Source organism: Danaus plexippus (genome assembly GCF_018135715.1).
Source record: "Danaus plexippus chromosome 18 unlocalized genomic scaffold, MEX_DaPlex mxdp_35, whole genome shotgun sequence".
Lineage (NCBI taxonomy): Eukaryota > Metazoa > Arthropoda > Insecta > Lepidoptera > Nymphalidae > Danaus > Danaus plexippus.
In genome coordinates, this window is record NW_026869854.1 from 1,826,985 (window position 1) to 1,850,163 (window position 23,179).

Sequence of the window (23,179 nt, forward strand, 5' to 3'; positions counted from 1 at the left end):
AATTTTTTTTCGGTATCATCCAAACCGGCAGATAAACTCTACATAATTGGTAAGTATTTGACGTACACGTGAAGATTCCCGATTTGTGTATAGCCATTATTGGCGGCAACTGAGAAGTTCACTATCATCTAAGTCTGCCATGACACGCCTGTTCAATATACGTTCCATAATCGTACAAAACATAGAGTTAATTGAAATTGGATGATTCCTTGGATTGGCATAGCTTCTTTTTTTCCTTAGAGATACTAAAAGTAATTTAATTTAATTTCAAGTTGGAAAGTTTGTAAGTTAGGCTTGATACCAGTACTTAAAGAGAGATCATAAAATAGTATAAAAATAGGAGACAGTTCGGATGCAAATATTTATACTATGACTGCAATACCTTTCAGGTCTCTAAGGACCTAAGTCCCTAAGACTAATCTTATTCACGTCTAGACTTCGTAGATTTCTAAGTACTTGCTTTTTAGAAATATAGGCCTTTATTATAGAGGATACACGGTTGGGTAAGGTAGGTGGTATGCGATTATTCTTGTCAACACGTGAATTTTTAGCGAAAACAGATACATACAACTACTCAGACTCATTCTACGATTGATTCTATGATCTCATTGTTTGGACAACACGCTGGAAACCGATGATAGTACAGCCAACCATCTAGATTATTATTCCCATATATATAGTTATATATAAACTTGGAAGAAGATTAATAATTTGAAAAAAAGTTACAGTTTCTTACAAATAAAATATAGGAAATTGTATTGAAATTAAAAAAAAGATATATGTTTAGCTAAGTTTTGTTTATTTTCATTTGTGAACTAAGCAATGTCCGATGGGATCGAAAAAATGTCGTGGAGAATTTAAATACTTGCTTATATTTTTTTCGCACCATCGATGTTCAGGCTAAAACCAGAGAAGGACTTTCAGCAAAAAAATGATAAATATGAATAGTAAATAAAGTCATGTCTATCGTATAACATAAATTGAGCAATATTTTTTTTCGTTAAAAATAACATGAAAAATATATTAGCACTCCTAAGTACATCCTTTAATTTAATAAGTTTACCACTTAAAACAATAATATCTATGTACTGGCAAAAAGATGAAATAGCTTATTGAGAGATAAAAAATAAAAATAAAAATAAACAATATTTCTGCTGAATGATGGACAAAACTCAAAATGGCAGATAGTATTTTAGAAGTTATCTAGAATTTAAAGAGAATTATGTGTTTTCTTATTTCACAAATATTTAGCCGTACACGATATTTATGAATACTGATATTTTTTGTGTAAGATTCAGTATTTTCAAAATTATTATAATCAGAAATTTAATGGTTGCGCTCTGATAGAGCCTAGACTGACGTTCGTCCAATATTTATATGACCATAAAATCTTTAATCGCCGTTAGCACCGGAGCTGAAGACGTCTCTAAGAATCGTGCCTCAACTTTATCTTTTTTAAATATAACCTCTTAAAAAATGTGCTTGAAAAAAATGACGATAGAATCAATAACTTAACCGTTAATATTATTGTTAGATACTTTGTGAAAAAAATATTGTTATTCAAATAAAGACGATACATTCTATATGAAACATTGACATGAAACTTTGTTAAAATGAAAGTGAAACATTTAGATTTATGTTAAGTTCGAACACGTAGGAGCTGTGTTTCGAGTATTTCAAGCATTGTAAAGTTTCACTTAGTAAATAAAGTATACAACTCCGCTAATGAAAGCCGTCAATCAGTTCGTTTGTGTGTCTGTCATTCAACCGACACAAATTAGTGCCAACGCTACGCGACGTCCGAATCCCTGTTAATGATCTTGTCCATAACATGTCCATTGTTATAGACCAAAACGATTTACGCAATTTCAAGCCTCAATGACAGGATATATAAAGTCTGAATTCGGATATGAATAGATGCTTATATGAATAAAATTGTGTTAATGGTTGTCTGTATCCGCGAAATTGATTATGTGCTATGTTTTATGATTTTAATTTTCACTTCATTCAATAAAATACACTTCGTAGTATTTGACAGTATTTGTTATATGTTTGAACGTTTTTTATAATGGTTCAGTTTTTAATTCTTTCTTTGCCAAGATAAATTATTATTAATTTCGTTTGTAATAATAAAATTGATCTCGCCACTTTGCTCACATTGAAAATTATTATTTTAGGAGGAATCGCTTATAAAATAGTAAAAGTTTTGTTTGTTAAAAGTTGACAATGATAAACTTACAAAAATAGTCTAGTAACTGTATCAAAAAATATATATATAATCTGTCATTGCTGTCCTACTTATAGCTGAAATATTTTTTTTTTATTAAAAACGAGTTAACCATATAAGAAACAAATAGGATTTATTTGATACGACCACAGTTTTTTTTTAAACTATGAAATAAGGTTCCAAAAAATCACTGACCGTTAATCTAGTTATATAATTGGAGTCAATATTTATTTAACAAATCGAATCCAATGCTAATACTGGATTGATGGAACATTGAAATTTACAAACTTAACGATTTGTTGGTTTGTAATTTGCTATAAGGATTCAATAAATATTAACAAGTTTGTGATAAAAGTTGAAAAAATTCAGTCAATGTATATTATACGCTCAAATAAAAATGTATTTAAAATATAAATGTAACTAGAACTAATTCGAAATAGCAAAAAAGAAAAATGTCTTCAAAAATGAATACAGTGCCAATAAAAGTAAGTTCGTAAATCAAATCAGCCGTTATCTTTTCTAATATAAGTAATATTTTAGGCTCTTTTATGGCGGACGCTATCGTGAATAGCCATGGAAATTTACTAATTTATCTTTTTAATACGACATTTTTAGGTAATAATTTACTTTTTCTAAAAATTGGTAACGTCTTAAGCCCCAAGTTACTTAAGGTCCCCATTTAAGAAAATTTTCTTATATTACGGCTTGAAAGTATAAATAAGAAATTATATTAATAAAAGAATAATATAATATTACATTTGAAAAAACAACATTCAATTGTGAGTTAGAAATGTCATACTACCAATACTAAATTTCTCCAGATACTTTTTAACAAACAGAGATTTTGAATAGCCACTAGGAAATTCAAATGCAGGTTTTACTTTATTCGACCTAATCCAAATAAAGGGTAGGTCAATAGAGTTCTGTTGTCCGTCTATCAATAATTGCCTTTAATCATTACCCAGCAGGCTATGTTTGAACTCGTCGCACTCTCTAATTGGCTTTTGCTGCAAACATAGGTTTGAACATAAAGTAATTAGGATGGGATAACTTGTGGTTCTAACACCTCCATCAATTTCATCTATTAGCAATATTTGATTAGTTTATGCGGTTCAATATCGACGTGAAAGGATATCGTAGAACAGCTATCACGAAAATTATTATATTTTTGTTTGAATCTGTTGGCAGTAAAATTGTATCCGAAATAAATTCACCCTAAGGCAACGCTAAAAATGATTCGTCATCAATCGATCCATTGATCTTGGAACTGATAGCTAAAGTTCACTCCGAAATAAAAGCCTGAAAGGAACTCTGACGGAAGCTTTTTTCCGTTGATACGAGTAAATCGTGCAAGAGTCACGAGAGAACCTCATTTGTGAAAGCTTTGATCTCCGTCAATCATTTCCTTTGACATACCCTATATTTTTCATATATAACACTTCGAAATCGTACCGTAGTATATAATTAAGCATTAAACGTCAAAGGTCCATTTTAACCATCAAGTACCCATAAAAGATCTTACTTTTTATATTAAAAAAATATTTACACAAGGCTTTAGCGGTTCGTCCAACTATTTACTTTTAGTTTTTGCTTTATTTTCTTGTTATACTTAATATTCTCTATTTTCATTTATCACTTATTACATGCAGCAACATATCATTAGTATAATAACTGTTTCGATGGTAAATTAGTCCTTGAATACCTTTGTTTCAGGCGCCAATTAGTGGCACATTTTCTGTTACGTTAAACAATGTTGTGTGTTGTCTATTTTATCAAATTCGCTCTATCTACCTATGTATCTAGTCGGACTGACCGGTTCATAGTCATCGCGTGGGTTACCTGCCATTAATGGCCAAGTTAATTGGTGTCGCTGTAAACAAAGATTAGGGGCATCCCAAGTTGATGGGGTTTGCGAGGGGGATTTCTCAGTAATTAGTAATTGTCATTGGAAACCAATGTTTATGTTCGGTACGTCGATTTAATTACTTTTTTTTATTTAAATGTCTGAAACTCTGATAACTTCGAGAAAATTAAACATAATAACAATCATATCAGAATTTTGATTAAAATTTTATTTATACACATTGCCAAAAAATACAGAACTACAAAAGCATATGTAATGTTTTCTAAAACATATTATTATTCAAATGTATTTGCTATAATCCATGAAAAATATTTTTTGGTGTTGAATAATTCCCACTTCGACAACTTTGCATATTTCTATCCTCGGTATAATTTTGGGACGGGCCTATGAGGGTAAATAATAAATATTCATAACTAGTTTTTCGGTCTGCGACGCTGAGAGCTCTTTCTCAACACAAAATTGCTAATGCGATTTTACTAAGACTTTTAATTTAATGCCAACACAATATTCTATTAAAGTTTTTTATTATGAGAAAATTTTAAATTCATCATTAAAAGTTTTAAATATTATTATTTTTTTATTAAAATTAATTATTAAAGTATTATTAAACCAGACAATGACTGTAAAGAAAATGTATATGGCTATTCCATTGAGATGCTTTTCAAAGTACTCGTAATTCTAAGTTCTAAAGAACAATATGTGTATAAAACCCTTTTTAAAATTAATTTTACAATATGCATAAATGCCTTCCTTATTGTTTCAATTTTGCTTAATTTTAGCAAAAGCTTCATTATAGCATGTTACGAGGATGAAACACTTTATTCTTTAATTTGGACTCAAAGCTGTGTGATAGGAGGTCAGTGGAGAATGTAACGTATTATTTATTGCGATCCTACGCCTTGTTGGCGAAGGTGAGAGTTTTGAACGAGGGTTATAAGTTTGAAGTGAGCCTTTGATGCCAGCGTACCTCAATTCCAGAAAGGGTTTCGGATAATAGGAATTTTATTTTAGATGTTTTGGTTGTTAATAAAGCTTGGCTTATTATTAATAGTACTCCCCGTCGAAGAGCTAATCTCGCATTTTGAAATTATTATTATTGTATTTTTTATATATTTTATATATAGCGTTGACTAAAACTATTAAAGTGATGAGGATTATAATTCCATATACATTACTATCGTTTAAAAGCAACAAGTTCAATATTCTGAACAAAGTTCTAACACTTGTGCGTTACCATTAAACTGGGGCGCTAGATAATTTGTAATATACTGTTCAAGAACAGGTAACAACTGGATTCACAGGCAGGACCATCTCTAAAATCCAGTTTCAAACGAAACTTCACAACAGAAGGCTGCGTTCAATTGCGTTTCGTTTTACGTTTCAAAAGAGTTTTTATAGGTAAATAATCGAGACGAAATTCAGTTTAATTTAATTTTCAATGCAGGTTGTTATTTTAACACAGTTCTGTGTATTTAATTTTGAAAGTTTCATTGCTCTGAATAAAGTAAATTACATTACGGCTCGTCCGTTAATTTCTTTATTTTATAGTAAGCAGTAAAAGTTACTGTTAAAATTTTTAAATTAAAATATTTATTCTTTTTAATCTATAACTTTATAACAATATATTTTGATATATTTTAGTTGATTTAACAAATGATAACACGATAACTGAAACCATAAATCTCAGTTATATGTTTGGCATAATTGTGCTTTGTTTTTATTTCTAAATATTTATACGTATAAATTTCGTTTAATTGTTTCCTTTATATAATTATTAAATTAGGAAGCATTATCAAATATTTACTTTAGACTTTTGTATTATCAAACATTTGCTTTAGTTTCGGGTTTAGCTAATTTTCGTCCTAAATAAATATAAGCGTATACAGACAACAATAGTTTTATTGAATCCTACAATTCAAAAGCAACTGTATAATATTTATAACTATTACAAGAATCAAAACAATACCAAATGGTTTGGAACTTAAAATACTTATTCTTAAATGTTATTTTAAGTTGAATTATTTTTTTTTGATATCTTTTTTTAATAATGAAGTCGGTGGAAGTTCTTGTGACATTGTAAATATTCCTCATGTTTTTTTAATATTTTATGTAACATTATACTATTAGATAATGATATATGTTTATTAGTTTATATTATTTTTCTATCCATCGTCTTATTCAACATGAAAAATAAATAAGAAAACATAGCTTCGAGCATTAGATATTTTTATTGTAGTGAAAATAAATCATGAAGTAATTTGATTTTTAACCAAAGTCATATTGTCTCGATATATATTACATAAAAAAGAAATAAATATTTTTATGGATTATTAAATATGGGTAGCTTAAGTTAATGAATATTTTTGCTGTCGCTTACCTGCAGATAACTTCAAATCCTCTCACAGATAAGTAGATCAAGCAGTCTCAGACCAAATAGATAGTTTTAAATAAGTTCATGTTGTAAAATAAAACATTTCATGATTATTTACAATAAAATTTACTTATTAAGGTAAAGATGAAATGAATTCCTTTTTGACTGATATAAACAAAAAAATGCTGAGTATAAAGCTGTGGGAAAATGATCACAATTTTTTGTTACAGTTGATGACTCGGATACAAATTTAATTGTATTTTAACGGATATCATTCATAACAAATTTACAATTAGGGTGTTGCTCGAACTGTTGGCCATACAAAAAAAATAAACAAAGGTTATGTCAAAGTCAAAAATTCTTTATTTAAAAATATGTATGGAGAATACTTTAAATTTAAATGAAACTAATATATTTCAGATATACTACCCGAATTTTATTATTTTAAAACTACATAATCCTGATGTTTCGGTTACTTTTCAGCAAGTAAACTCGCTGCTTGCTGAAAAGTAACCGAAACGTCGGGGTTATGTAGTTTTAAAATAATAAAATCCGCGTAGTAGATCCGAAATATATTAGTTTCATTTAAATGAATAAAACTCGCGAAAGTCTTACATCTCATTATGAATACTTTAAATATTTAACAATAAATATAACTTATAGAGTCACTTGCATCCAAGTTGTTTACACATTTATAATTTATGGAAACATCATATCACCGTCAAGTTTATATTTTAATAAAAAAATTCACATGACAAATGTAATCCGTTGTCGGAAACTATATTTTCTCTATCAATAAACTACCTGCACTCGTGGTTTCCCTAAAAAGAAATACCAATCTAATATATTTGTCAATTCAATATATACAATATTTGTATCAGAGGACGTATACGTAAGATTGAATCTCGGAAGAAGTTACATGCTAGGTTTTATGGGTATGCAAAGGGATCATATTATTCTAACAACAAAAACTACGAAAAACTCGTAAAGAAACAAAACAATAAAACCGATAGTTTTATTACATTTTTACGGCAAGTGATGGCAGGTGCTTACTGGAGTGCGGTACCCTGAATCCAAATAAATAAATATATTATTTCTGTTATTATGTCTCATTTATTCTATAACTTTAATAATATATATAATGCGATTAAATATCATCTTATTCATAATTATATATAGGACATTCGTTGAAAGCTGTAGAAACTTGCATTTTTAATGTTTTTGAGATACCTTGTTATATAAAAAACAAAAAGGGTCATATTAGATTATTCTAAGATCATATGGAAAACCTCCTTGTACCTTTCCAATAAGCTTAAAAAAAAATTTAAGAGTGATTAATAATTAATAAATTATTTTATAATAATATATTGACGCATTGTATCTGAGCGTATTAGTTGCATGGATATAAGTACTCAACTGTAAAAAGCTAGCGTGTAAAAAAAATATTACGAATATTGTATATCACTTACATCCCAGTGCTTGGTAATACTCAACATCGCGAGATAACCCCAACTCTTTGATCAAGAGGATGGCAGTCGTAACTTTTTTACGCTCTGCCAAATCTACCCATTTCTTATATCGAGATTCCGGTTTACGACTCATGTAATATTGAGGTTTGTACTTACAATGTTTATTCACGATGCCTCTGTCTGGATGTCAATACAGTCGTATATATTTTGAGTTATAGAAAAAAATGAAATCAAAATTATGAACGAGCATGTAAATTATACGAGATAGCAATATAAATTTATTAACGCTGGCTTACAAAACGAATAATAATATTTTGTTGCGTTCAAAATATCGTAAAGTGTTGCGTTAATTTCCGATAAATTTTATCTGATAGGCTACCGAATAATACGACCAATCGATTATCGCCCCGGGTCTGATTCTAATCGGAAGAAAAGATACCATTCCCAGACCACACGCAGTCATTTTGGAAACACACGATACAATTCTTGGAGAGATAACGCCGCGTTGCGGTTTTGTAATCATACGGCTGTGTTTTATCTCCTTTTGCATTGAAATTGGTAACGATTTATTCTTTGAAAAAATAATGTACGTTTATAAATAACAGTATTAGAATATGTTTTTCATTTTAATCTCTCGAATATTTTGAAGGTGTTTTGTTTTACACACAACGACAACAATTAAAATGTCATATATCCAGCGACCCTCATAGCTCGTAAAAAATTAATTTACTAAGTGGAACGTTCAATTTGGAGGCTAACTAATTATTTCAGCTATTTATAACTTAATTTTGAAGATTTTTATCATAATTATGATAATGAACATTTTCTATGTTTATGTAATATTAGTATGTGATAGTTAGATATGAGTATTTGATGTGATATTTTAATGTTTTGTTTTGTAGTTCATGGTGCTAATTCAGTTGACTTACGAAAAGCACACTTGACTTAAGGAAACCGTCCCGGTAATATGAATTATAAATGTGTAACAATTTTATAAAAATAACTCAAGGTAACAACCTTCTTTCGGGATTATTCCGTGATAAAATAAACGAATCCAATATAAAGATAAAGATAACTTCTCCTTAGTTAAATATGTAATAATAATAAAAACTCTATTACATAGAAATTTTACAAAACAAATAACGGGAGTATTGCAGGAGCATAGTGACGCTGTGTTTGTTCTAATAGAAATGTTATTTAGAAAACTTTAGCAAAAAACATGTTTATTTTTTTACATTTACGAAGATAATATGTTTTGTTCTGCTTCTAGTTCATTCAAAATAAGTAAAGCTTGTTATTTGTTGTTCCTTTTTCTGCATTTACACTTTATTGATCTTCATTAGACTTTTCACATATAAGTTTTTTTTTTAAATTTCTTTTGTGTTCCTAGTCGCTAGTTTTAGATCCATTAAAATTCATGTTCTGAATAACTTAAAAAATCTCGGGGTTCGACTTAAATATTATTTTCACTCACAAAGTGGAAAGTAGTTGACGCCTTATCTTTAATTCATGCAAATATCTTTGGTAATTACGACACTTAAATTTTTTATACATTGTTATGGAATATGTACTGTAAGTATGTATCACATCAGTGCCAGCAACAGAGGAAATATTTAACGTTAGAAATAATAATAACATTTTTTTACTTATAATGTAGATAGCTATAATTCAGTCATATTTTGATATGCATTTTAATCCAATAATTCCAAGCAGCTTTTCTGCAACTATACTTGTTAATGATATTGGCGTGAAGATTTTTTATGATGTCTTACTTTTCTATACTGATACAAACGAAATGAACGTTAGGAGTCATTATTTATTGTTACTCGTTTTAAACTAGAATTTTACATATTATTAAGCCATTAAAATAATATTAATAACATAAAGTTAAAACGTTTTCAAAACATTTGGTTCCAGGGATTTTTGGCTAACAGACGTACGATATAAGTCCATAGCTCTATAATTACGAAAGTGAATCGGTTTTAAAACTTAGATTATAAATAGTATAAGCTGAATGAAATAGTTATTAATATTTAATTTTACTACATATTATACTGCAATGGAAAAGTTATTAGAAGTAAAGAATATCACATAAAATATTTAAGATAGAAGGAGAAATAGAAATTTCAATATGAGGTACATGAAAAAATGTCTAATACGAAATACAAAATAAACGACATCAACAAAACAAGGGTAAGGCTAAAAACCAGCCGATATTTCGCTGAAGGAGCGTTCATAACTTATCTGCCCTATTTACTGAATAAGGGTTTGTCAAGAGCTTACGTCTTCAATGAATAAAATAATAAATGTTGAATAAAGAATAAAAAGACATTTCTTATCGGATTTTTAATATATGTACAACAGACAAGAAGAAGAAGCTATTAAAGAGAATAAAATATAATGAATTACTTACGTGATAAATATAGTTATAAAATCAACATTAATAAAACTTTTTTATTATAATTTTGCAATGATTGAAGTTATTAATTTTTGTGAATACAATAAAGCCTTTGAAAAGTGGCAACATATTCTTTTTTTAAATTTTATTTTGAATTATAGAGAGACGAAATCTCTTAGCATTCAATGGATTCACCGTGCTAGAGCCGAGTCCATTGCGTTGCAGGGAAAGGAACTAGTTTTAAAGGGCTCTATCTAACGCGCGTTAAATACTCACCTCCATTGTTCAAGCTCCTCTCTCTACCTAACCAAATATGAGAAGAACCTACTAGGGCTGCCTTAGAAGTAAGTTCCAAGAATGAATTGACATTTGTTATGGACAGGTCCAAGTCTTTTAGCAGGTTGTAGAGAGATTTTGCCCGTATACCTCTCGCTCCCACTGCTACCGCGTACAAATCCACGACGAACCTATTTCGAGTGAGTTCGTTTGTGAGCTCGTAATATTTATTGACCTTGATGGCATTGTCTTTGGGGATATTAGTTACCCAAGGAACCTTTAGCTCTAATATTCGCGAATACATAAATATGTCTGGTCTGGAGAACGACGCACAAATATCCTCTGGAATTTTGTATTGTTTCTCTTACGTACCTGCATCACAATCCAATCCGGAGGCGCTTTAAGGAAAGAGTAATGCTTGACGTTTCCCTAGTGCCTACTCTCACAAAACCTACTGATCGCTCGTTTGTGGCTATTTCCCTTTGCGCTCTGGCTACTGAAAGACAAACCGCTTTACGTATGGTTACCAGAACCCTATCGTGACGACGCGATTATTGACCGCTATCCAGGAGTACCTTACATCCCACCAGCAAATGCTTAGCAGTTCCAACTGCCTTCCCACAGATATAGCAAGTTTTTTTGATACCTTTATCCCATCTTACGAAATTATTCTTATCTGAGAGAATCATTTGGAACGCATTGAGATAAAATTTTAGCAATGCTGGCGACCAATCATGAATAAAGGTGCGCCATTTTATTAGTAATGGGATGCAAAATCTCCTATGTCTAACCACTCGTTCTGAATCTTTAAACTGATTGCATGAATCTTATATTTATCATTCTCATCTTGCCAAATAAAAGACTTCAATATATCCGTATCTTGGCCTTTCTTACTTGATTCTAACCCTACTCTGTTACTTTGTGCTCCTATCATAAACTGCTTATGGAATTGAAGTCTCAACTCTAGTTCTGTCGCATCTTTGTCTTTTGGGAGAAAAGATGAAATTCCAATGGATATAAAGAAAATAATATCTGGAACAAAATCAGTTAACCGTAAACCAATTTTACAAGAAGTTTATCTGAAACAAATGTAGCACTGGATGAAAATTCAGTACAATAATAAAAAAAGATAAATATCTGATTTAGATAAAGGTTTAAAGTCCACTTCAAATGACCGATAGTCCAGGCTAAACTTTACTCGGAATCAATACGTTTTCGATTACGATATCGAAACGAATATCATGCAGATATTGCAGCCCATATCAATTTCATATATTTCTAAATATATATATGCATATATGTATATATGTAAAATCTATTTTCTTGTGTAATCAATATTCTTCCTACTTTTGTGCCACTTAATTTTTCTTTTTTATGTGACGGTCTAATTATAACATACACAATTATTTTTTATGAAATTGTATTACAATTTCCTATGTTTTTCAAAATTTTTCTCAATTTTTACTGTATTGAAATTTGTATCTCAATGAATAAATCTATGGTTTTTGAATTTTACGTTATTTATTATATTTTACTAGACGTTTCGATTGCTTTACAGCAACCGTGATCACTTATCAAATTGTATATCAATATTTAAGAATCAGATATTTGTGAATATAATAAATAAAAATCCACTCTATTATTAAAAACTCTACTTCATTATCATGATGGTTATTAACATTTCCTGTATTAAATTTAAAATTTATACGTATATAAAGCTCATTGGTATCCGCTCATCAAATCTATATCAAATTAGAGCTTTAAATTGGCAATAAACATCTAGCGGTAAATATGAGTATCTAATAATAATAGCTAAATTATATAATTTTAGTCGAAACCAACATCTGTTGAGTTGGAGCTCGTCCATCAAAATATTACATATTGGATGTACATCTTGACGCCACCTCAGTTTTGCTCTGCATGTCATATGCAGATTTAGGATCCATTTACATTTTCTTCCTAATATATCCTGACTTTCATTCCTACTATATATAACATGCTTTGTTATTAGCATCAGTTTCACTTATTACTTTTATTTATAAGACCCATTTAACATTTTTATTGTATAATATAAATGTTAGTTCTGGACTTGATAGAAATATCTGATGTATCAGTAACTCTATAAGTATATTTTTGTTACAGGGAGGAATATGGGATTGTTATGTAGTTGTGTAAGTAATCAATTTGAATTATTATTTTCTATAGTTGTAAGAATAAAGTTCAAAACAAAATGACACATATTTAAAACAACAATATTCATAAGCACAAAATTTTGCATCTTAACATTTTAAAATCATTTCTCCTATAAATGCGACTGGTATTGTTAAACTTTTTATTGCCCTATCACTATTTTATATCAATGAATAACGAGAGGGCATCGAGTGACCATAAAATTCAAACGTTCATTACTAAGGCATAGGCGATTCGCGACAAATTTGAGATTATTATAAGTATTAGCAAGTATATATTATATTAAACATAGAAATAAAATATTAATCTGATTACAGAGTCTGTCTATAAATTAATTCCTAAATTTCTATAAAATTACTGCCATTTACTCTTTTTTGTTTTGAATTTTCATAGAAAGTTAAAATTTAAAGAAAACAGTAAGCTAAATTTAACACGTTTATGTATTTGATTTAAAAAAAACGAAACGAGAAATTGTAAAGTTAATAATATTATTGAATAATATTTTAATGAACTGGAAAGGTGCATTAACGTGAAATTGAGAGCTATGATTTTTTCTAGAATTACAGCAAAAGTATGATATTTGAGGTCAATGCGGCGGTGACAATCAAATAGTATAACTTACACTAACCTAAAATATCATGTGTTTTAGTTCACGTGACCTTATAAAAGAAACTAAGTTTCTGTTCCTTCCGTTCCGCTGAGGCTCAACTGCAAGGTTACATTGAACATGTAAAAATAGTTTCATCCGTATTTTTGTAAGTTATAAACTAAAATCGTCTGGGAAGCAAACGTCTGTGAGAGACAATCCAAAGGCATACCATTTATAAACTATATAATCTAAGCATTAACCTTATACTTGTACCACAGATAAACAGTCGATGGTGAGCCATAGAGCTTCGTTTCCTTTTAACGTTAGCTCTTTGTGAGAACAATTGAGCCGAATAGAATATACCGACGCTAATGATTCCTTTTACTTCTAGCTTTCTTTTTCTTCAGAAAATCTATTTCTAAAATGTTACATAAAAATGTTTCATTTAATATGTCATTAAAAAGTACAAGTACACTTATTGTTGTGGTTAAAAATAACTTTGCTGAGATGAATTTTTCTTGGCCTAATATGTGGTTACCAAAACGTTTTAAGTAAAAAGTTGGTTATAGTTTTTGAGTGTGGCAATTAGATCTGAAAATAATGATTCCATTAAGTTCATACACTGGTCATAGGACTGGGTAAGTGTGTAACAAATCAAACATAAAAGCAGATTTTGTGTCCAGCAACTTATTACCAGGACCCTTAGAATCCTAACGGAACAATTAGAGTCCTTTCTGGGGGTCCCTTAGCGAATGGGACCGCAAAAAGTCAAAATTACTCATGTTTGGTGAACTACTAACGGACTTAATTAGTGGAAGTTCTGATGCTTTTTGCTGTGACTTTAGATGAGATCAATAGTAGACATTGTAGATTTTTTGTATTTTTATGAGAAATGTTTAATTTATCGACAGATGTATCAAAGCTTCTGGTTTGATATAAATATTAATAGAGCACCAATTCTACAGTTTATATCATAATTTATTTTGTTCGTTTTATTATGTTACAAATTTTTTATTACGCCATTGAATATATTAGTGAAAATAATGTCATCAAAGATAAAAAACCGGACGCGTAAAATATAATGAAAGCAATAAAATGTCGTCAAAGTTTTCATTGTTAATAAATTCATCATTTTTCTCATAATAAACTTCGGATTTCCGATCCGTTGAATATTGAACAGGGAATAAATTATCTATAACACCGGTTAGTTGGAAAATCGTCGCGTTTGCCCAAATTGGTAATTTACATTTGAAATTACTAGAACTCAAGTAATTGGCTGGTTGCGACGGTCTCATTGAATGCTAAATTTGATTGTTTATTGATGTATTGATTAGGTGCTCCGAAATTGTTTATTTAAAATATGAAATTGCCTTCTATCGCATTATATATGATGTCAGTGAGACAGCATCTATGTTTATGAATAATTTCTAAGATCGTTTTTTAATCGATTAGAAACTTAATATGAATGACAAATTTTAAGATGCAAAAGTAAAGAGCAGAAAGCTGCCGCAATGTTAGAACAAATTAACTGTGCGAGTATCAAATTAATATTTATGTGCTTTCCGCTGAAATACAAGACAAAAGTAACAAGACTGTTTATGTATTAAAATTTCATGCTTTCTTATAAATAAGGGAGAGCTTTTATTCCAACTTGCTTTGAGATGTATTTTGACGAGAACTGGGTTAATAAATGTAAATTTTAATATGTACATAGCGAAAGTTTGAGACTCTTGGATATGTTTACATAAGGCTTTGCTACTTTTTAAAATAACTTGTCTTTGAATTTTAATTAAAGCCTACTTAAAAAATTAAGCAATAACATATATAATTAATAATTCTACATAACATTTTAAATGAACGATTTATTGAGTTAATATATAATGCAGAGTTACAAAATATAAATTTGACCTTTAGTGAACTAATAACTTCATAGTTTTGGAATGAGTTACATAAACGGTAGCTAAATAACGAATGCATGTGGAAATGTTGATGTATATTAAATTCTGTGATTCTTTATTATTTTTTTGTATTTCATTCATCTATAGCGGAGTTGTCATAAAAATAAAACTATCTCATACAGCTTTGCTTTTTATTCATCAAAAATTCTCAATTCTCTCAGTGATTCCTACGGGTTGCTGTTTAAGTTTTCATGAGCGGCGTGAAACTTTTGAAATCTTTTGTTAATTTGGACCTTGGAAGTACGGGTTTTCTGTTGTTTACTTATTAAATATTTAACTACAAGTTAAATCCAAGGTCTATTTAACCCAGATTAAAAACTACTTTAGCTAGCGGCCTTTGTAAGTCATTAGTGGGGAAACGAAACGTGAAGTTTAGCGATTGGATGTGTAAAACATCGATTACAATCTTAAAAACTTGAGCAGCTATTAGTATTATTTTCCACAGTACAGATATTGAGCGAGGGTTATTATATGGAGCTAATATAATAAATAGCTTTATAAAGAGGACACAAAGTTTTAAAATAATAAGACCAAAGGAATACTTTTATATGCCGTAAAAATTATTTGAATATTTTTATTTGTGTTCAAGACGGTGTTTAAATAAAGAGAACTTTTATAGACACACAAATATTATAAAGTAGTAGCGCTTGGTGGGTTGTTGTGGTGCACAATAGTTGGTAATTCCATCAAAAGAAGCCAATTTATGTCGCGGTTCATTGATCAAAGTAATAAAAGGAAGGCTGGGCCACTTACAAACTCCCTGAGATGTTGTTTTGATTAAATTTTCATGTTCTCGCAAAGAGTAAAGGCTCGTTGTAGACGGACGATCGTAGGTATTCTTTGTCTTGCATTAAATTTGTTGATTTTTTCCTGTAAACTGTAAATTTCTCCGCTTACTTAATGTTTTCAATAGAAAATGAAACTTCACAGAGTTAATCTAGGGTATTTATCAGTCTTCCATTTTCGATATTTTGTTCTCATATAATAATTATATACACTCGTGTTTGTACCAACTTTCTAGTATACACAAAATTAATCAAAGCTATGACTAATACAGGGAAAATTTAATGAATTTAAAAAAAATAAAAGAATTCTTTTCATATTAAGTGTCATATTAAATTTTAATGAGATCTAAGACTTTCGCGAGTATTCACTTAAATGAAAAAAATATTTTCGGATTACTAAGCGTATTTTATTATTTTTAAAAACTACATACTCCCGACGTTTCGGTTACTTTGCAGCAACCGTGATGACGGGCAGACGAGATGTGAACACATCACACTCACACACAACACATCTTGAAACCTCGGGAGTATGTATTTTATAAATATAATAAAATACGCTTTTTTTTAAATAATAAAATACGCTTATTTAAAAAATAATAAAATACGCTACGTGAAAATATTAGTTTCATTTATATTAAATTTTGTTCTTTATAGTAAACAAAATTATATTTTTTTAAATTGGCCTCGTAATATTTTATTCGTTTAAATATTTGTTAGTTGAGTATTAAAAATATGTACTGTTTAATAAACTATCAACCACCGCTTGAACCAATTTTTTAAATCAATGCAATTTTATTCCGATTAAAACCCAAAAGCTTTTTAGATTGAGATTTTTCATCAAAAGTGTATTGAAAAAGTCAATTTTGAGCAAAATAAAACTTCCGTCCCAAAAAGTTTCTCAATTTAAACTTAAATTGTGAGGTTTTAATCAAAAAGAATTTTAACATTTGAAATCCTCGTTCCAACCACCGTGAAATCTTTATGTTAATCTGACGGAAATATTTACCTTATTTACTTTATTTTAAGTGGTTTTATTTCCCTTACCGAAAAAAAAAAACCTTATTTAGAAATGTAAGCACTTAAGATTGCCTGTAGGGTGATCTTAATAAACAATTACTACCTATAAATATAAATACTATCAGAAGATTTTTAAATGAAAGTGGTATTTAAGTTTTTGATTTTATAGTATTTAGTCAGATATATTTAAATATATCTGCCAAAATTTTATAAAACTATTATTCGATTATCACAGGTTTCCCATGTATTATCTAGACCATATCTATTTTTACTTAAAATCTATTAGTCACCATCGCTCTTAAGCTTGTAATTTTAAAATTGAACCATTAATTAATGCTTCGTTTCATATATTTAATATTAAATGAATTTTATTCATATCAAAAATTTTTAATGCCTATATATTTATCCATAATAATTTACAATTGAACCATTGTTGAATTTACTTAATAATTGTAGCCTTTTAAGCAATTCAACTCTCACCTCGACGTTCATTAAAGAAAAATGTTTATTGAGAAATGGAATCGGTACGCGAGAACAAATAAGCTTCAAACAAAAGTCTGACTTGTTACAAATATTGGAGTTTTTCCCCTAATTTTAATGTCACCTTTCTTTTTTCCTCGATTCACTCCCGGTTAATAATATTGGTTCATTACAAAAAATAATGAGATCTAACAATAATGCGAAGGAACCAAAATTCCTTTATTGTGATTTAATTATTTTCATTTTCGTCGTATTATTTATTACTTTTCTCATTGTCTGACTTTCAACATATACATCTTTATATACAATATGTTTATAAGTAATACAATTGAATATAAATTTTTTAGTATCACTTAACGCAATGAAAAGAAATTTAGGGTCTTTATTCTTGTTTTCATAAAAAGCCTATTAAGTTTAGCTCTCTAATAATATATAAAACATCATATCATTGGTCGTTGAAACTAGATTATTATTTTAATACTCGGTTTCTCTCAAATGATCTGATATGATGATGTTTTCTTAGATGTAGCACACTGACTTAACACAGTCGTAATTAAACATTAAAGACTTAACTAAAAAACCTCAGGTCACATCCGTCGGAAGGTCTTTCCTTCTGATATCAACTTAAAAGTAATTTGGGCTAGAACCTGCCACGGCTGTGACGGTTTTAATAAACTTCGAGAAGGGAAAGGCAAATCAGCTGTGAAGTTTTGGCGCCCTTCAACTGTTTTATCGTTGCACTAAAGGCTATACCCGTCTTCTACGCGGTACGTGGAACAGGTTGCCCTTGATTTTGGAAACACAGACCGTCAGTGCTAACGTTAGTTGACTATCGACGTTAAGCTGCCTCTTCGTAGCTTCTTCCTCATATCGTAATAAGGTTATTATTGTCAGATTAAAGTACCCTCAACCCAAGGATTAAAAAACTTCTAAGGGTATTCCACGTGGTTAGATACTGAACTAAATCCTAGTAAACATCACATCTCACATCGATGGAAACTGCCGTCACCACCTTCCTAAAGGACTTATTTGACCTGATGATAGAACTCAAATAGTGTCTGGAGATAGGAAGGAGCTTTATGCTAGTGAAGCGCCCCCTTCGGAATATTAAACGGGGGTCTGTTGAAGGAGATCCACATATAGATTCTGATCGCAAGGAGCGTCCTCCTGTTCTTCTCTCTTGCTGCCTCCTTTGTCAAGTATTTCAAGGTGTCCTTAACGTTGATCTACCCGTTGGGCTACCCGATCTGCATCTGAAATAAGTCAATGGAGTTCTGGACCCTCCTCATCGACTTGCGTGGTGTGATTGCTTACTACCGTCCTCTAAAGAACTTATCCTTATTTTGCAACAGGTTGACTAACCCACAGATCATAAGAGCTCGAAGCTCCATATTATGTATGCAACTACACATAACACTCATCATAAAAAACATTCAGATTAAAACGGTTATATATAAATGTTATTGAAGTTTTTCATCAATAAAATAAAACATAAAATCAGTATCGTCTGAGTTTTCATGCGTGTATGTCAATTTAAATGGCAAGAGAAGAGGAAAATAAGATGCAGTAAATAAGATGCATCGAAAAGGGAAATCGACAGTAAAATCGGATAACTGTTTTATTTTCTGCGCTATTAAATGCAATTGGCTACAGGAAATTTTTACTCTATTTTCAGATTAATAAAATTTTATTTCCTCGTAAAACTTTATATCGTCATTATAGTTCTAAATACTGAAGTAATATCTGTTTAAAATTCTGAGTTTTCAGTTTATTTTGATTTCTACATTGTATTAAAGTAGGCCCCTATATAAATTTCAGGAGTTTACACCAACTGTAAAACTTTATTTTTCATTGCTTCAAGCTCTGTTAAATGCGGTCACGGTCTTGAAAGCCTTGGTGAATTAAGTTTCTAAAAAGTTTTATTTTGACAAATTTGACGAAAGTACTTAAATCACTTTGATGTATAAAATTTCTTAAGTAAAAGAAATAACATACTTACATTAACGCAATAAAAAAGTGAAGTAAAATAAGTAAGCTTTTATAACGTCCTAGTGGACTCAAATATGTCATTGAAATATGGAGAGAGTTAAAACTAGCAGATTTAAAATTTTATAACAATGTTCTGGTGTTTTGATGTATCTTGTGTTTATAAATCCGAGCTGAATAACTTCAAAATGTTCTGCATGGGTACAAATGTTGGGCCTGAATTGATTCCAGTAAAGAGATATCTGTAAAATAGATGATTTATGACGACAGAACAATAGAAGGAATAGTTCCACTTAAAGCATCCAAAAACTAATTAAAGTCAATATGTATTTACACAATCACCCACAAGAGAAAGTTGAATAAAATAAAGTGTATTCCACTGCGTCGCTTATAAAATAAGGGACTCCGAAACATATAGACTGTTCGCTCCTCGAATATTAAAATTTTCTAAATCTTCATAACATGTTAATCATGACATTATGTCCATACAACAAACCATTTTATCAATAGTAAAATTGAAGGTATTCTAATGCGAATGAAGCCACAGCATATAATAACAAAAACTTACGGTTCTTATTAAAACCATTCTGTGTATAAAAACTCTTAATAAATATTTGAACGCAAGTGCAAAAGACTTAGGAACAATTGAAAGGAATGATATAAAAGTATACAGTAACTTTGTAAAGGAATTTGATATTAACTAGACAAGGAATGACCTCGTAACGACAAACTAAGCTCACCAAATTAGACCATGAAGTTAATAATAGTATAAGGTTTTTTTTTTATATTTTATGTGTTTCTCGAGTTACAGTGGTCTGACAATTTTAAATAGGAAAGGAACACAGCAACAAATTCCTTTATTAAAATTGTTTAAGCTAGACTTCACTACCTGACTTATATAGAGTTCAATATATATTTTACTAACCTAAAACATTTAGATTTTATTTATTCACATAAGAAAATATTACCACATTTATATTTAGACCAAGTATGTAATAAGAGAATTAATTCATTACTTTTATTTTCGTACACAAGAACAAGTCTAATTCAATATGTTTACTATTATATTTTATTCCACAAAATATAAAAAAATGTATTATGAAACAAATACAAGACGTTTCTTTTTCAAATGTAATAAATAAAAGAAAAGCTTTGATATATTGTTGCCAATAAAGCGTTTTCTCGATTACACAATACAGAATTCTGACATACCGATGGCTGATTTATACGAGAATCGATAAAATATTTAGTACAAAGGTAAATGTAATTCTACCCTGACAACCGCTCTGTTTTGAGATTAAAAAACTTTTCCGAGACTAAGGGGAAGGAGGAAAAAATATTAATGAAATTTTTAGGAACCACCGTCAAATGACCGAAACTCAAAAAGTTCATCAAGGTATCTTCTGTTGCGGAGAGGCAATTAGGGGATTCAATTCTCTGTAACTTGAATAATAAACACACAGATAACGAGGTTGTTCGATATTTTAATAGCTTTTACAAGATCTGACACTTTTATTTGAATAAAGACATTAAAAAGCATTGTTTTGATTTCTTAATATTTTGTCATAAAATTTAAAAACACTCTTAGAGTTAGTAATTGCTGTACACCGTGGGTGTAAAATATATTTTAAATCGGAAATTAAATTCATAACATAATATTACAGCACTTTTATGTATCCAATAAGTGATTGTAAGAAAGTGAATTTAAATGAAAAATTTATAAGCCAAATGGAGCAAAATCGGAAGCAATACTGGAACATCGCCAGAAGATCGCTTAAATATATTTTTTTTTATTCCAATAACTGTGTATAAGCAATAGAAAAAAAAAATCAGAGACCACACCGGTTTCAAAATAACACTTATATTTTACAATTTCTCTGAAATAATATACACATTTTGATATAAATACATGCGTACATGTTAATTTCAATAAACATAAACTATAATTAGTACATGAAATTGTTTTGAAGACATTGCCTCTATAACCAATTTAAAAAAAAAAGGAGGTTTCTTAGTTCGATCCTGTTATTTTTATTGTTGTTCTGACGTAATTCCGTAATTTATACCCCGATTTTGGTGATTATTTGAATTTTTTAAAGGTATCAATATCAAGGTAAGGTATCAAGGATCAGATGAGGGTATCGTAAAAAAAATCGATGGGAACCGTCTATCATTTTTGACGATTCCTCTATATCCTTCTAATTTTAAAATCTTATAACACAGCTGCTCTCTGCGGTTTTCTGCTAAATTTTCTATTAAAGGTTTCCGTGTCACAAATTCTATCTCAGGTAGCCTTCGTCTTCTCATTCGTGAGGCGTGCTTGTTAGACATCAAACAGAAAAAAAATCACCAGAACGCAGTAAGTATTTTGATTTAGTAGTTCCAAAACTATTGAATTTTTTGCAGTTTCGCATCAAATCATTAAAGAAACAATTTTTTTTATATAAATTACTGTAGTCGGAATGTCGTAGAAAAATCAAAAAGTACTCTAATATAAAATAAATTTAAACCAATTTTAGAAATTAAACTTAAGGCTACTGAATGACATAACACCTACTCGATGTGAGTCTATAATAAAGCAATGTTTAGAGAAATTGTAAACTAAAATATATAACGTTAGTTGTAGCTAATGTATCCCAAAAAATGTCCATCATTATTTGTTATTTCGTAATCAAATCAGTTAACTTATTCTTTTTATCGGCCGTAATTCCTAAGCAGCAATTTAACATTCTCATAAATGCAAATTATTATTTCTTGTAGGGAAATATACCTCAGGTAGCTTCCTAAAATATGCATGTATGTGTAACTGATATGTCAAAACACATACATACCAAATACAGGTCCAAAGAAATAGTGCTATTTATTTAGTGTCAAAGGAACTTTTTAGGTACTGTGTCATGTGTTAGGTTGATATGATTAGGATTATAATCTTTATTAAAAGATGACGCTATTAAAAGAGTATTACACTTCAACATTAAAAAGATATTATTTAATTATTTCTAAGTAACTCAATAAAAAAAACTCAATAATATTATGGCAAGCAAACTTAATTATTTCTCTTCAGTTTTCTGTTTGATGTCTTTTTGTTTTTGTTAAAATTTATTTTGTTCGTAATAAATTTAAAGAAAGGCTTTCAAAAGATAAAACTATAAAAGTAGCTATAAAAAGTAAGGATATCATGAAATCCAAAGCCATTTTTAGCGTAACTTCATCTCATATTGTTTGTACTTATTGTTTTGTCGAGGATGTCGAAGTTACGGTCACCCTCCGACCCGGAGAGATTACTGTTGTTTTACCTTCGATACCTAATCAGATATGCAGATGCAGCCTGACCAAATTACCTCTGGGACAATAACTTTGCACAAACTACCGATCTATGAGATGGTTCAATTACTTTGAATATTAAATTAAGCACAGATCATTTTATACTGAGCAAATAAGATATCTGATTATTTTTCTACAAATACAGTCTTTTATATGAAAAGTTGAAGAATACATAACATTACCCCTAAACTAAGTAAGTAGACGTAATTGAAACAATATGATCTATGATCCAATGTTCTCACCCT

General features: G+C 29.6%; 1 protein-coding gene across 1 annotated transcript in view; it reads left to right on the forward strand.

The window, feature by feature from the left end:
- LOC116773073 (hemicentin-1-like) overlaps window positions 1-23,179 on the forward strand; it is a 111,014-nt gene that overhangs the window by 11,014 nt on the left and 76,821 nt on the right. The window contains exon 2 of the mRNA XM_032665447.2: window positions 12,748-12,776. The gene's annotated coding sequence lies outside the window, so the exon portion shown is untranslated. The remainder of the gene's footprint in view (window positions 1-12,747; window positions 12,777-23,179) is intronic.